The following is a 15,776-nucleotide window of genomic DNA, read 5'->3' as shown; positions in this document are numbered from 1 at the left end:
TCAAAGAACTTTCCATAAGGGCTTTGTGATATTTTAATCAAATTACAATAAGTAGCACCCTGTGTCCTGACACATCAATACAGCTTGAAATTTGGCCAAACTAAGCATCAAAATCTTGGTGGAAAACATTAATGGAAGGGAGATCCTTGAGGGACAATCTGTTGGCTCAAATAGAGAAGGGATAAAAGAAGCACCGGGCGTCCAGCCCAGCAGCAAATCCCTGTGGGCCTCTTCCTCTCCTGCAGTTGCTTTCCTAGGTTCTCATGGTTTTTGTTGACAGTTAGTTCCCTTATTGTGTTCAAATGATTCTCTACTCCCTTGTGGTGTTGACACATTCTCTGCTGTTCTGTTTAAAAACTGCTGTAGCTGCCGCATGACAGTGCTGCCACCTCGCAGCAAGGGTGGGAATGACTCTGAAGTCTCATTTCTCACCCTGCGTCATAAAAGAGGAAAATCTCGTTTTTTCCCAAGAGCAATCTCATGCATGGCTAGAGATGAAATTGCAATTTTATTTTATAAATTCTTGGAGATGTTTTCTTTTCGTGTGTGTGTGTGTGTGTGTGTGTACACGTACTAGGGACTGAACCTACTCATATATGCCCTGAAGTCAAATTGAATGTTGAAGCATGCCACACTGTGGAGCAGAGACACAAAACTAAAATTAAAACAAAATATCTAGTGGTAGAGATGATGTGTCCTGTCGTGACCTCTGAAAGAGAGTAGGAAATAAGACATGAATAGTCACAGTGGGTCTGCAAGAGAAACCCTTGACGAGAAGTTTGGTTTTTCGAGACAGGGTTTCTCTGTAGCTCTGGGGCCTGTCCTGGGACTTGCTCTGTAGGCCAGGCTGGCCTCTATCTCACAGAGATCTGCTTCCCTCTGCCTCAAGAGTGCTGGGGTTAAAGGCGTGCACCATTGCTCAGTGCCAGGACAGCTTCCAAGGTTGTAGTTGAGGCTTTGTAATTGAATCATTTCAAGGAAGTTCCTTAACCTCTTTGGGCCTTCATTACTGCAGTCCTTCTACCATGTGGATTCTGGGAAATGAACTGAGGTTGCCAGGCTCCACAGTAGGCACTTGGCCATCTCACTGCTGGGTCAGAAATTAATTTATTTCTTCAGACAGGGTCAAACTCGAACTTGTGACAGTCTTGCCTTAGTCTCCCCAATGCTAGGATTATGGGGATAAACTACCATCTCCAGTTTAGGAATTATCTAATCCTTTTTTTTTTGTAACATTTTATTTATTTATTATGTATACAGTGTTCTGTCTGCACGTGTGCCTGCAGGCCAGAAGAGGGCACCAGACCTCATACAGATGGTTGTGAGCCACCAGGTGGTTGCTGGGAATTGAACTCAGGGCCTCTGGAAAAGTAGCCAGTGTACTCTTAACTGCTGAGCCATCTTTCCAGCCCCTATTATCTAATTCTTATGACCACAAATGAGTTTTGCCTTTGCCTTTTTTTTTTTTTTTTTTTTTTTTTTTTTTCTGGTTGGTTTTGCTTTTTTGAGACAAGGTTTCTCTGTGTAGCCCTGGCTGTCCTGGAACTCACTCTGTAGTCCAAGCTGGCCTCAAATTCACAGAATGCTACCTGTCTTTGCCTCCCAAATGCTGGGATTAAAGGCATGTGCCACTACTGCCTGGTGAGTTTTGCCTGTTTTAAATAAAAATTTCTTGTTAAAATTTTTAGGTTAGTCAGGAAGTTTAACCAACTATACCCTTTTGCCCAAACATTTTTCTTACAAATGTTCACTGCAATGATTATTGGTCTGGTTCAAGGCCTCTGGCTTCTGCTTCCTCATCACTACGGGATATTCACTGAGAGCTGCAGCTCGATCCTTTGGCTTTAGTTCCACAGGCCTAACTCTCACTTGATCCAGCAACTCAGATATTTAAAAAAAATTTTTTTTGAGGGAGGGAAGGAGGTTACAAGCGTGGAGGGCAGATATGGAAGGACTTGGAAATGAGTGGGAGGGGGTGCATAATGTGAAATTCCCTAAGAATCAATAAATAGTTTAAAAAATTTTAGGCTTGAATAAAAAGCAATGGGGAACCTTTGTGGTAACCTTTATATATATGAATCATTACACTTTGTTGTCATTCATTCAGATTTTTGTCTCTTATTTAATATTTATTTTTAATTTTTTTTTTTTTTATTGAGAAAAGGTCTTAGTATGTAGTCCTGACTGGCTTGCAACTTGGTAGACAGATGAGGCTCACAGAAGTCTGCCTGCTTCTGCATCCTGGAATTAAAGGGATATGTCACCACTCCTAGTCTCGTCTCTTCTTTTTTTCTGAGACAGGGTTTCTCTGTGTAGCCCTGGCTATCTTGCATTTCATTATGTAGACCAGGCTGGCCTCAAACTCAGAGATCCATGCGCCTCTGCCTCCCAAGTGCTGGGATTAAAGGTGTGCTCCACTGCTGCCCCACTGCCTTGTCTATTTTTTAAATTAGAAACTTATGTATGTATGTATTTATTTATTTAATGTCTCTTTACACAGCTGACTGTCCTGAAATTCACTTTGTAGACCAGACTGTCCTGGAACTCAGAGATCCACTTCCTTCTGAGTGCTGGGATTAAAGTCACACATCACTACGCCCAGCTCTGGCTTTTATTTTTTGTTCAGTACTAATTTTAAAATTGATTCATAATGTTTCATGTAGCAACCTTTTTTTTTTTTTTTCCGAGACAGGGTTTCTCTGTTGCTTTGGAGCCTGTCCTGGAACTAGCTCTGTAGACTAGGCTGGTCTTGAACTCACAGAGATCTGCTTGCCTCTGCCTCCCGAGTGCTGGGATTAAAGGCGCGTGCCACCATCGCCTGGCAGCAACCTTTTTTTGTAATTACCTTTATAATATCCCATTTTATGAATGTAACACAATTTAAATACTCTATTGTTGTTAATATTTTGGATCATATTTGAAGGTTTCCCAGAATATAAATACAAAGGTTGAAGCTGGATTAGAGGGTATGTAAGTTAGGCTCAGCTTGACTATTTATAGTAAATTATTTTCTAAGAAGTTGTTTTCAATAGTAATTCCATTTGCAACATATACCTGTTCTATATTCTTTAAAAAAATTTTTATTAGACTTACTCATTTTGCGTGTAAGCGTTTAGCCTACATGTATGTATATATAGCATGTTCATGCATGCTTGGTGCCTTCAGAGGTTGGAAGAGAGCATCAGATCCCCTGGAACTGGAGTTATGGGTCATGGTGAGCCACCGTGTGAGTGGTAGGAATCAAACCTGGGTCCTCTGCAAGAGCAACAAGTACCCCAAACCACTGAGCCATCTCCTCAGATCCTTGTTCCATGATCTTGACAGAGGGGCCAAAGAACTGTCCCAGTATGACATAAAAGGAGCCTGAGCAGATCCAGGTATAGCCCTGTGGTTGGTCTCAAAACCTTAGCTCATGGACATTTGCTCCCTCTCTGCAAGCACATGCTCTGCTATCCTGAATTAATAACATAGAATTCAATGCCACAGAACTCCCGAAGCGAGTGGGCATCCATTGGAATGTTTTCTAAGTACTCATAGAAAATGTGTGAAGGGGGAATAGGGAGGAAAGAACAAGTAATATTTTCTATGTGCTCCCTATGTTTCAACTCTACTAGAGGTACTTTACATTTTGATTATATTTCATCTAAAAGATCACACTATATAGCTAATTGTATAGTCAAGGAAACAGAGACACAGAAAAGGAGTTACTTGTTTACAGTCTAATTAGTGACAAAGCTAATTAGTGACAGGCTTAGGATTTTAGGCCGGTCTTTCTAATTAAACAGCTCAAGATGGGTGTGTTTCTGTGTTTGTCTGCTTTGCTTTTTAAATAATGTATAGCACAAAAGAAGCTTCCCTTATCTGTGGCTTAGATTACCAAGAATCAATTCTTCTAAATTTGTATGGACCCCTATTCAAAAGATTATGGGCGCTTCATCCATTGATGTAAGTCGCATTTCCTTTTGATTATCATCCTCTTGTTTCCATTAAGTAAATCAGTTGCATGGGAACAGGAGAGCCACTGGATTTGTGCAATAGCTTTCTATCTGTATGTCTGGGTTATTTATCAGAAGTGCTTTTCTCTCTAAAGACAGAAGCCGTGAAATCTGGTTTAATATCTAATAAAGGAAGACGGGCATGCTTTTGTCGCAAGCTTGTATTCCCTCTGGAGATAGAGACAGGAGAATGAAGAATTTGGGCTAGCTCAGGCTGTGAAAATAGAATGAAAAGGATTAAAAAGTTGACTAATGGATCAGTGTTCCTTGATAGTAAAGTCTGCAAATATTATGTTATTTTTATTATTTATTGTGCTTCATACAAAACAACAATGGGGAAGTTGAGGGTATTTGAGGAAGACAAATGCCTAAACATGCAGTGGGAAAAGCTCAAGTCTGATATGACGTAATGGAGATACTGAAAAAACTTAAACAGAGGGTAATGACGGGGAAGGAACTAATTAGCCAGGAAGTCTTTCATGGCTGTAGGAGAATGAGGTGTGTAGGTTGTAAAGCAGAGAAGCACAAGGTCAGAACCCCAGGACTAAGCAGCAGGTAAATAAATCATCCTGTTTTTCTGCCTTTAAGTAAAAAGCTCTTTAACATTCTCCAGGTGTTTAGTATACGTATACACACTATCACACACACACACACACACACACACACACACACACACACACACACCCCTATGTGTGTAGGTGTCATGGAAGAAGAAACTGAGGTGTGGAACTGTCTAAAATTCAGCTCGGGACTGGAAGTGTTTGGGATTAGATAATACGGGGGGAAGGGGAGCTGAGATGCCCTGTGAAAACCCTAGTGTCCACGTGAAAGTATTGTGGGCAGTCTCCAGTATAAACACTGTTCTTCATTATGCAATGTAATCTTGCCTTTCTACACCAGGCCTCTGTGAGGAGATTTTCTGCCCTTATGGTGTGAGGTTCCCCAAGGCTCTTAACTCTGGATAAACCTGAATGATGTTCAGATAAGGTCTTTGTTCCTTTTATTTTACAACTGGAGCCACAGCTTTTTGGCAAGGGGCTGGCTTTCTTGAATTCTCCTCATCTCAGGTACAGTGCTAGTCTTTCTTTCCTCCTTCTCCTTCTTTGATAGATAAAAGGCCTGGAACTCACTCTGTAGACCAGGCTGGCCTTGAACTCACAGATCAACCTGCCACCTCTGCCTCCTGAGTGCTGGGATTAAAGGCGCAGCCCACCACTGAACAGTGCTAATCTTTAGTTCAGTCAATGAAACACTAATTAATATATATATATATATATACCTGGCCTTATGCTCAGAGTTATAAAGAGGGGTGCTAAAAAGAGGGGTGCTAAACTGTAGGGTACTGTTTTTAATACGCACACAAAGCCACAGCAGAATTAAAACACTGTACCTTGTGCTGGTAACCATCCTGCTGCTTGAATGTACAGGAAAGAGATGAATGGACGCTGGAGAAGAGCTAGTGTCTAAGAGAAAAGGAGACTTTCAAGGACTAAAACGATTCAGAAAACCCAGGAGGAATGACAAGTCTGACAGCATAAGGAAGGGTATAAAAACAACCATGGAGGGGCTGGAGAGATGGCTCAGAGGTTAAGAGCATTGCCTGCTCTTCCAGAGGTCCTGAGTTCAATTCCCAGCACCCACATGGACGCTCACGACTGTCTGTAATTACAGTTCCAGGGGACCCCACAACCATGGCAAAACACCTATATACATAAAATAAAAATTAAGAAAAATCATGGCAAATTCTAGAAGCCAGGTCAGACTATGAATATTGAGGGTCACTGGGAAAAGGCATCTTGATTGTGTTTTATTTTATTCAGGGTTTCACTATGTTTCCCTGGCTAACCTAGAACCCTTTACGCGGTCTAGTCTGCCTTCAGACTAGTGGCAATCCTCCCGCTACTGCCTCCTGAGTGCTGGGACTACTGGTTTGTGTCACCACGCCCGGCTAACATCTGAGTATTTTACCAGCAACTTCAATTTCTATTAAGATACTTTCTTTCCTTCCCTTCCCTTTTGTGATATTGGGATTGAAACTAGAGCTGCAGGCATGCTAGGCAGATGCTCCACCCCTGAGCTCCAGCTCCAAAACAATAAAGATACACTTTCTGTCTTTCATTCAACTCAAGCCTGACCTGAAGATTGCTATCTTAGAAATAAAGGTGTTGGAGACATTGCTATTCAGCAAGATACTCTGGCAGCAAACAGGGAAACAGTAATGCTAAATACTAAACTTGTGTTGTCAAAGTTCATTGTGAACAATGATCAGGTTTCCTTTTTAAAAGGGTCTTCATTTTTTCTTTAAAAATTACATATAAATACATACATACATACGTACATACATACATACGTGTGTGTGTGTGTGTGTAAATTGGGAGGCAATTAGTGGGAATCTGTTCTATTTCCATTTTGTAGGTTCTGGGATTGAACGCAGGTCATCAGGCTTAGTGGCAAGTGTCTTAGCCATTGAGTCATCTTGCCTGCCCTTTTCCCTTTTCATTTAAAATTTTTATTGTATATATTGATTGTGACTATTCATATATACAAGTATAAGAGAATCTACAACCTTGTGTGTGTATGTGGGTATGAGCATGACTTGGTGCTGTTGTGGAGGTCTGATAACTTGTGGGAGGCTGTTCTAATTCTATTTTCCAACATGTGGGATCTGGGATCAAACTTAGGTCATCATGATTAGTGCCAAGTACCTTCACAGGTTGAGCCATCTTGCAGCCTCAACAATCTACATTTTAAACAAGCACTCCAGTGTTCCTATTACAGGTGGTCAGTGGACCATATCTTGAGAAATACTGCTCTTATCTAAAGCAGAAATGACTGCCAAATGGAAAATGCTAATATGCTATTTAGATATATATGGGCTTATCTACTTCTGAGACTTTATCATCTCTCATCTGTGCCCTTTACAAATTTTCATGACTATCATTTATGGAATGAGAGATAGGTAATATTTAAGAGTGGCAGTTTTGTCTTCCCAAATAGATTGTAATTACTTTACAGACAAGGATCTCTCAGAAGTCTCCTGTAAAAGAGAAAGACATCAATGAAGGGAGCCGGGATGCTTACAATCAATTCCTGTTACCTCTATACAACTTCATTTGTGTATGTGTTGAGACAGGGTTTCTCTGTGTAGTCCTGGCTATCCTGGAACTTGCTTTGTAGGCCAGCCTGGCCTCAAACTCAGAGATGCATCTGCCTCTGCTTCTTGAGTACTGGTATTAAAAGCACGCACCATCCTGCCCAGCCTGCCACCCCCTTTCTTTTAAACTTGATTTATTTATACTGAATTTATTCCTGTGCCATAAGCTTTTGTTTCTTCATTTTCTTCTGGAGCATCTTTTTCTTCTGTGCATCCTCCTCTTCTGGCTTTGGAACAGTTTGCTCATTTCAGAGAGGATCACCTCGATGTGGCAGGGGGAGTACATGTTTGAGCTAATTTGGCTATGAGCTCTGTATGCCAGCACACCTTAGGTGCTTTGTTCACCTGGATATGTTCAATGACTAGAGAACCTACATCTAAACCCTTCAGTTCATACTCTGCATTTTTAAGCATGCAGCAAAAATTCAGCACTCTTTTTGAGCCACTGACCCACTCTTTGGCTTGGACAACCTGACTCCACTGTTATACTGCTAGAAAGGGACACGTTGCTCCTTTAAAATGCTATGTTTTAGGGCTGGAGAGATGGCTCAGCGGTTAAGAGCATTGCCTGCTCTTCCAAAGGTCCTGAGTTCAATTCCCAGCAACCACCTGGTGGCTCACAACCATCTGTAATGAGATCTGGTGCCCTCTTCTAGCCTATAGGCACACATGTAGACAGAATATTGTAGACATAATAAATAAATGAATAAATATTTTTTAAAAAATGCTATGTTTTAGACACTTGGTGGCTTTTTGAATATGCATATCCTTGGTGACCTGGGCAGTTTCACTTTCTTAAAGTGAACATGAGGATTTGAACCTCTTGAATTGCATGATTTTGTAGTGTTTTCCGGGTCAAGGAAGTAGTGAACAATTTTTATAGGTCACTTCAGTCCACATACAGGAAGAGCTGACTTCCTCCTTACACAATCTATTTTTTTCTTAAAGTTTTTTTTTTTATAATTGAGTGTTTTTTTCCAGACACTGCTGTGTACTACATGTGTGCCCGGGGCCTGAAGAAGCCAGAAGAGGGTGTCAGATTCCCCTGGAACTGTAATTATAGACTGTGAGCCACTCACCTGGGTACTAGGAATTGAATCCAGGTCTTCTGGAAGAGTGGTCAGTACTGCTAAACTAGCTCTCCAGACACTACACGACTTTTGAAAAATCTGGAGACTTTGCGTTATGTCTTTTAGGGTAGTTATAACAAAATACCACATCATAGAAACAATATAGAACTCTTTATTTTTGAAGGCGAAAGGTCTGTGATTAAAGTGTTGGCAGTTGGAAATGGCTTGTCAACCATTGTCTTCTCCCTGTCTTCAAAGGATCTTCTCCGCTTATCTGTATCTTGATATTCATTTGTTTGATGGCGCCGGTCTTATTTTACTAGGGTGTACCCTAAATGATATTGTTTTAACTTATTAATATCCTTAAATACCCTATCTCCAAGCCCTTCCCCCGCATCTTGAGGTACTATAGATTAGGACTTCAGCATTGGATTTTGGGGATATAATTCAGCCCAGAAAAGACCCCTGGTTTCAGCTTCTAGCGTGCACTCACTCCCTTCTCCACCTGTCAGTCTTGTATAGTATGTTTTCTCTACTCTTTGGCTTTCTTCCTCCACCTCTTACAGACATATGGCTTGTGTGGCAAGGATTCATGGAGATCAGCTCTAAAAAGCCTGTGGTAGGATGGGCAGGCCTTGGCTTGCCCCAAATAGTACAACACTTAGGAGTGGTTTCTGTTCCAGCCCTTTGCCAGTCCTCTGCTCATCTGTGTCTCAGTGTTTGATACAGATTCTTTGGAACTGGTCTTGGGCTATCATCTGTCTTGGTTTTCTTCCCTGTAGCTTTTTGTTGTTTTGTGTCTTTCTTTAGTCTCCTAAGGCCAGGTTACAGACACACTTGAAGGCCCAGTTCTCCTGCCTCTGTCTCGTAAATGCACTCTTTCTATTAGGTCTTTCATTAGGCCTTTCCTTGAGTAGTTCATTAATTTTTTTTTACGTGTGTTTGTGCGTGTGTGCGCGCGTGTGTGTGTGCGTGTGTGTGTACAAGTGCATGCCCCAGTGTACTTGTGAACCTTGTTCAGTTTTCTCCTTCAACCATGTGGGGGTCTAAGGACAATGACAATGCTTAGGGTCCTCAGGCTTGGTGGCAAACACCTCTACCTGCTGAGCCCTCTCACTGTCTGCCCTGAGCACTGGACTATTTGAATACCTCGCTCGAGGATGGAGTCTCGCACACATCCCACAGTCCTGAAGTTTAGAGGATAAATCCATTACTGTGGCATCCCTAAAGCTGACAAATGGCAACACCATTAAGAGTCCTAGGGAAAGAGACTGTACCATTTAAAAGGTAAAAGAACAAGAGGCAACTTCAAGGGTTTAAAATTCTTTCCTTGGTCACTTCTTCATGCCAGCTTCAGAGAGTACTACCATGAAGAGGCAAAACTTTCCAGATCATTCTTAGTCAGTCGAACAGCTTGTTAAACCAGAAAGTCTTGCTCAATTATCTCTCTCTCTCTCTCTCTCTCTCTCTCTCTCTCTTTTAAGCTCGGAGTTTCCTTTGTTCAGCTGACATTTATCCCAACGACACAGTTACTGTTAAAATATAGGCCACTGTTTTGTAAAATTCGCTAATTCTCCAATTTGTTTCCAACCCTTATTACTTCAAGTGAGTGGGCAAATTCTTGGAGAAGCTGCCCCTAATGGTAATGAGGGGTCCCATTGTTCCTGTTGACCATCAAATCGTCCTGACTTAGCTTGCATCCACGAATGTGTTTCCCGGGGTGTGGCCATCTGCCCTTTTCACTTTTTGCCTTCTGGCATTGAAATCCTCTTCTGGTCATAATGTTCTCTGCACCTTCCCTGGTCTTCATCGCGGGCTTGTATAATGGCTGGGAAAAGAACTCCGGGTCCTCTGAATTCTTGCACTAGGTTAGAACTCACCCGGTTCTTGTCAAATGGGTCTCCTGTCATCGCCACTGCACTTACGTCCAATGGTTGTATTGTGTTGGGAACTCTTCCAGTCGCCACTAATCGACAATGCGCACGGCCATGAAAGTCTTGCTGTGATGTGGCAGACCTAGAGAAATCTTGTTGGCTTCACCTCAAAAGGCTTGGGGCAACCCCAGGAAAGGTTGGAAGGAAATCTCAGAAGTCAGGACTCACTGGTGCTTAACTGTTGAAGACAGCATGAGACTGCTGTCCTTTGTACCCGGCCTTGTCCACCAAACTTTCTTTACTAACATTTCTCTTCAACAGCTCCTTTCAGGTAGGCTGAGGAACTAAGCAAAGGGCTGGGGATGGATTAGTTACATTGGTTAGCCTGCACTAACCTGAAGGCAGTGGATGAGCTTGATATCCACCTCATTAGCGTCAGGATTAGCAATGCTACAGCCCATCAAGGCAGGGCCCGTACATCGCCTCCTGCACCACTTAGTCCCACTGGGTTCTGGGTTCCCTTCCCGCGATACTGGCCGCAGGTCCTTGCAGGGAGGTTGGAGCGGAACCATTGCATCCACTCTGCTCTCTGCCGGGAGGTGGAGCCGTCGGGCCGGCCCCAAAGCCTCCCTGGCAGAAGGGGTAACCGCCACGTCCCGGACCCGCCCGCCCTCGCACCGCTCGGCCCGGAATGGCAGAGCGGCGCTCGGACCATCGGCATCGCCTCACGTCGCCCCGCCCCGCGCCGCGCGCCCATTGGCTGACGCCGGCCGGAGCCCGCGCCTCTCCCCCTCCCCCTGGCGCCGGGACCGCGAGGCTGCCCCGAGCGGGGTCGGAGGTGAACGGCCTGGAGTAACCCCGGACGCGCGCCTACCTCTTGGGGCTGGGCGGCTGAGGTGGGCGGCCGGGCGGGGGCGGGCCGGGGGCGGGGCAGGCCGTCGTAGCCCCTCCCTCCTCGGCCCGGGTGCCCGGCCGGCCTGCCGAGCGCCTGTCAGCCATCGCGGAGCTGCCGGCGTCGCCTCCCGCCCAGCACGCTTCGGCACAGGGCTCCGCGACCCTCGGTCGGTGCGTGCCGCCAGCCTGAGGTGAGGGAAGGGCCGCAGCGCCACCCGGAGCGGCCCGAGTCGGGCCGGGGAAGGGCAGCCGACAGGGGGCGGCCTCATAGCCTCCGCCCGCCCGCACGCGGTGGGGCTCCATCCCGTGCAGACCCCGGGCTGGGCAGCCGGGTCCTCCCCTCAGCTCCGCGGCCTCCAGGCCCCCTCCCCCGGGCTCCACATGGAGGGCTCTGGGGTCCAGGGCTGGCGGCCCGAGACCCCGGAACCCGGGAGGAGTGCCGCCCTGGGCCCTACGGGAGGACCCGGGGTGTCCGCCCGCTGCTGGCTGCCACTCGCCGGGTTGAGTCTTGGCCCCGAGAGGGACAAGAGCACGTGGGAGGCGGGTGCTGAGGGCCGGGTCTGGTGGCTTGGAAAGTCTTGTTCCTCTCTTGCAGAGAGAGGTGTGGGGCGCAGAGGCGCGGGCTGCTGTGCCTCTCACTGTGCCTTTGTATTAGGGAGAGCCCAGGCCGGGCGCGCTGTCCCCTTGCCAGTTCCTGCTCGCAGGATTTGAGGGTTTCTATGAGGGACGGAAGTAGGAAAAACTACGCGCCAGCTCTTAACTCTCCCCTTGGCGTTCCTCTTGTTGGTTTGGGGCAGCTGTTGGAGATAGGACATAAGAAGGTGATTGGAAGCTAAAGATTGCAGAGGAAAATGAGCGTGGAGATTCGGCCCACGTCTGGGACGGTATTAGTTGGAACTGAGTATCCGGCAAGTGGACACTTGGAATCAGCTTTAAAGCTCAGGGGTTCATGTAGCCCTTGTGGGTTTTTCTAAAAGCATACAGGAGTATATCTGCTCAGGGGAAATAATTTTAGATGGATGTGTTGGGAGATTTAAGACAAATCAGGAGACTTCAGGATTTCCTGATTCCATGTCTGCATAAAGTGTTTCAGAAACTTTCCAATGTGCGGAATAAATCTCATGACCTGGCCTTCGCTCTCAGAAGTTGATCTCACTTGACTTTTCTGTTTCATTCCCCCCCCCCCCCTAATCCTACAGTTGAGGCTTAGAAGTATGCTTTCCTTCGTTACATAGTTTCCTCTCTTAGGGGATAGGAACACTCTAATTTGTTGCTTCATGAATGGGGATGCCCTTGACATCTGTCTTGGGGATTTCTGTGCCCGTTTGACAAACACTCCTTGGGAAAGCATCGCTGTCTAGAGTAGGGTCGCTTTTAGCAGTGCAGGTAGTAGGTGCCTGCTTGCCTGCAAAGTAGCAAGTCTTCTCCCACTTCTTTGGCTTCTGTTTTATTTCTAAATACTACTTGGGTTTTAACAGGAGTGTTGGTGTGACCTCAATAATAATTATCAAAACCTGTGGGTCAGTGAAAGACGTCAACGGTAAAATACTAATTTCTGAAGCTGCCTGTGTTTATTATTAGTGTTGTAGAGGCTTTGCTTACGTTTTACCAAAGTAAGAATAGAAATACATCAAAGGTAAGATTAATTTGTTTTTAAAATGAGAGGAAAAGGTGGGAAATAGCCTTTCACGTAATGAATTTATACCTCAGACCACAGCTAGGTAATGTCAAAGACCTGTTGTTGTGAAAGCTAGCTTTGGAGAACTCTAAAGCGCTGTGAGCTCAGGTGGAGAGCACTTTTCAGCTAATGAGTAGGAAAACTTTCCCGTCACACAGACTGGTTTAACTGCTCTGAAGCTAGCGTTTGGTTTTTATTTGGAGGGTCTCCATGTGTTCACCCTGAACTTGGAATCCTCCTGCCTCAGTGTCTTAAGTACGAGGCATGTGCCACCATTCGGAGATCTGCCTGCTTCTGCCTCTCAAGGCACACTTGTTTTTTCCTTTATTCTCTTTTCTTCTTTGTTTTACATTTATTTGTTTTTGCTGTGTTTGTGTGTGTGGTAATGAGGTGCTGAGGTGCACGTGTGGAGGTCAGAGGACGACCTTAGGGAGTGTTAGGGAGTGGGTCTTCAGGATTGATCTTAGGTTTCAGGCTCCACAAGTGTTTTTACCCCACAGTCATCTTCACTACTCTTAAAAAAACAAAAACAAACAAAAAACAAAAACAAAAAAAACTTGTATTGATTTTTTTTTTTTTTTTTGGCGGGGAGCATAAGCATGACATGTGGAGATCAGAAGACAGCCTGAAGTGTTTTTTCCTTCTATGTCCTGTGAGCCCTGGGGATTGAACTCAGATCCTCAACTCAACAACAATCCCCTTTGCAGCAGAGCTACCACCTGGGATTACAGGTGCATATCACCATACTCGTTTAGTTTTTACATTTATTTGTGTGTGTGTCGTGCATGTGTGTGCTTGTGTGTGCACACGAGTGCATGCACATGATATCAGAAGACAATATCCTAGAGTTGGTTCCCTTCTACCTGGTTTCCTGGCAAGTTCCTTTATGTGCTGCGCTGTCTCCTAGGCCTTCTCACCTTTTTTTATACAGGGCTGGGGACTGAACTCAGGGCTCTGTGGGTTCTAAGCAGGCAGCCAACATCTAACCAGCTCAACATCCTCACCCCACTGCACCTTTCTTTAAAATTAAGGCATTTCCAGCCTACAGCCCCCCAGGCCACATGAGCCCCAATGTATCTGTGAATAGGACCAAGGCATTAGTAGATGACACTGTTTTGGAATGTCAAAAAGTTAAGTATTCCTTTTTTGTTTGTTTTTGTCATTTTTAGCTGACATTTTTGGATGAGGAAACAAACAAAATGTGTAATAATATACTTAAATTTAATGTTTGTACTTGGGAGAAAAAGGGTATTTTCAACAATTCAGAAAAGAGTTATTTTATCATTATCTAACTATTAAAATTATATGTGCGTATGGCGCAGGAGGGAGCAGCTCAGGTCAGAAGACAGTTTTGGGTAGTTAATTCTCTCATTCCCTTGTCGTCACCAAACTTGAGTGGGGCCAGGCTTGCTCTTGAAACTTGTTTACTAGTTGAGCCATATCTCTACCCTTAGCATGTTCTAAAAGATGAATAATTGTAGAAGCCACAGACCAAGCATCTTTCCATACATTTAACTCAGTAAACACTGAAGCTTTATTGGCTGAAAAGAAGTCTTAATCACTGTTGAGGGGACTACCATTTGAAGGTCATCCTCACTGATCATCCAGTTTAACAGGTTCCTTTTTAAGTGGTTTATGTCTGTTTTTTAATTTTTAAAACTTCAGTGAGAATTCTCAGCTTGAACGTAATGGTTCATTTGACGTGATATAAATAAAAAACTAGACAGTATATTACAAGGATGTTTCACTTGCATGAAGAGTGCACCTGATCTGGCGTAAGCTCTTACAGGTTCAGCCAGTTAATCTTCGTCCAGTGTGTTCTAATGATTGAGTTCTCTTACCAATTTGTTACTTTTTCAGGTTGCCGTTATGCCCTTTGGTTTTGGGATGTTGAGAAGTAGTTTCACAATAAGGGATTTTCTTGGGTGTGGTAGCCCTTGTGTATAATCTCAGAACTCAGGAAGCAGAAACAGGAGGACTTCCATGAGTTTGAGGCCAGTGTGGTGTACATACATAGCAGGTTCCAAGTGAGCCAAGGACTGCATGAGAAGAAACCTTTTACAGAAAAAGTAAAAAGTGAAACCAAAAAGGGATGCTAATCACTATACCTGTAGGTTGGTGGCCTCAACTGCTGCCAGTTGCTAGTGTTTTTCTTTGAGACAGTTTCATTGCATTCTTACAGCCTTTTGTTCTGACTTCATTATACGAGGAACTGCAAAAATAATCAGTATTCCATAACACTGGGGATTGAAGTCATATGGCCATATATGTAAGTTTTGAAGAGGTCTTCTTTTTTTTCTTTTTTCTTGTTTTTGGTTTTTTGAGACAGTTTTTCTCTGTAGCTTTGGAGCCTGTCCTTGAACTCAAAGAGATCCACCTGCTTCTGCCTCCCAAGTGCTGGGATTAAAGGTGTGTGCCACCACTGCCCAGCCAAAGAGGTCATTTTACAATCAGCCAGTATAAATAATTTTATTTGATATGATAACAAAAGTTTGAAATTTTTGAATGAACTTGTTAAATTTGAAAAATAGACCTATCTAGGCAGTGATAGCACATGCCTTTAATCTCAGAGGCAGAGATGGAGGATCAGAGTTCGGGACCAGCCTGGTCTACAGAGCAAGTAACAACAACAACAACAACAACAACAACAACAACAACAAAAGTCATTTACACAGTAAAACGTACAGTGCTAATGTGTGAATAATATTTTCTTGTCTGAATTAAATGCTCAAGATAAAGGGTCATAGTATTTTGGATTAATGGGAAGGCTAAGTTTATTTTAAAATCTTAAGTTAATGATACATATACAAGTTAATTACAAAATTTAAGTACAAAAAGATGAAAACAGTGTTTACCCTCCCATCTTTGTTTTATAACCACCTTGTTACCTACACCAGTAGCAGTGTTTTTAATTTCTTTTTTCTTTTTTAAATTTTATTTGTTACGTATACCATGTTCTGCCTGCATATGTAATTACAGACCAGAACTGGGCACCAGGTCTTATTACAGATGATTGTGAGCCACTATGTGGTTCCTGGGAATTGAACTCAGGACCTCTGGAAGAGCAGTACTCTTAACCACTTAGCTATCTCCAGCCCTTTTTTTTTTTTT

General features: G+C 43.8%; 1 protein-coding gene across 1 annotated transcript in view; it reads left to right on the top strand.

The window, feature by feature from the left end:
* Positions 1-10,929: 10,929 nt before the first annotated feature.
* LOC126487015 (acetyl-CoA carboxylase 1-like) overlaps positions 10,930-15,776 on the top strand; it is a 53,613-nt gene continuing 48,766 nt past the window's right edge. Inside the window, exon 1 of the mRNA XM_050119586.1 lies at positions 10,930-11,178. The gene's annotated coding sequence lies outside the window, so the exon portion shown is untranslated. The remainder of the gene's footprint in view (positions 11,179-15,776) is intronic.

Source organism: Alexandromys fortis, unplaced genomic scaffold (genome assembly GCF_014885135.2).
Source record: "Alexandromys fortis isolate MF-2015 unplaced genomic scaffold, M_Fortis_MF-2015_v1.1 scaffold_173, whole genome shotgun sequence".
NCBI classification, from domain to species: Eukaryota; Metazoa; Chordata; class Mammalia; order Rodentia; family Cricetidae; genus Alexandromys; species Alexandromys fortis.
This window is presented reverse-complemented; position numbering and strand designations above follow the sequence as displayed.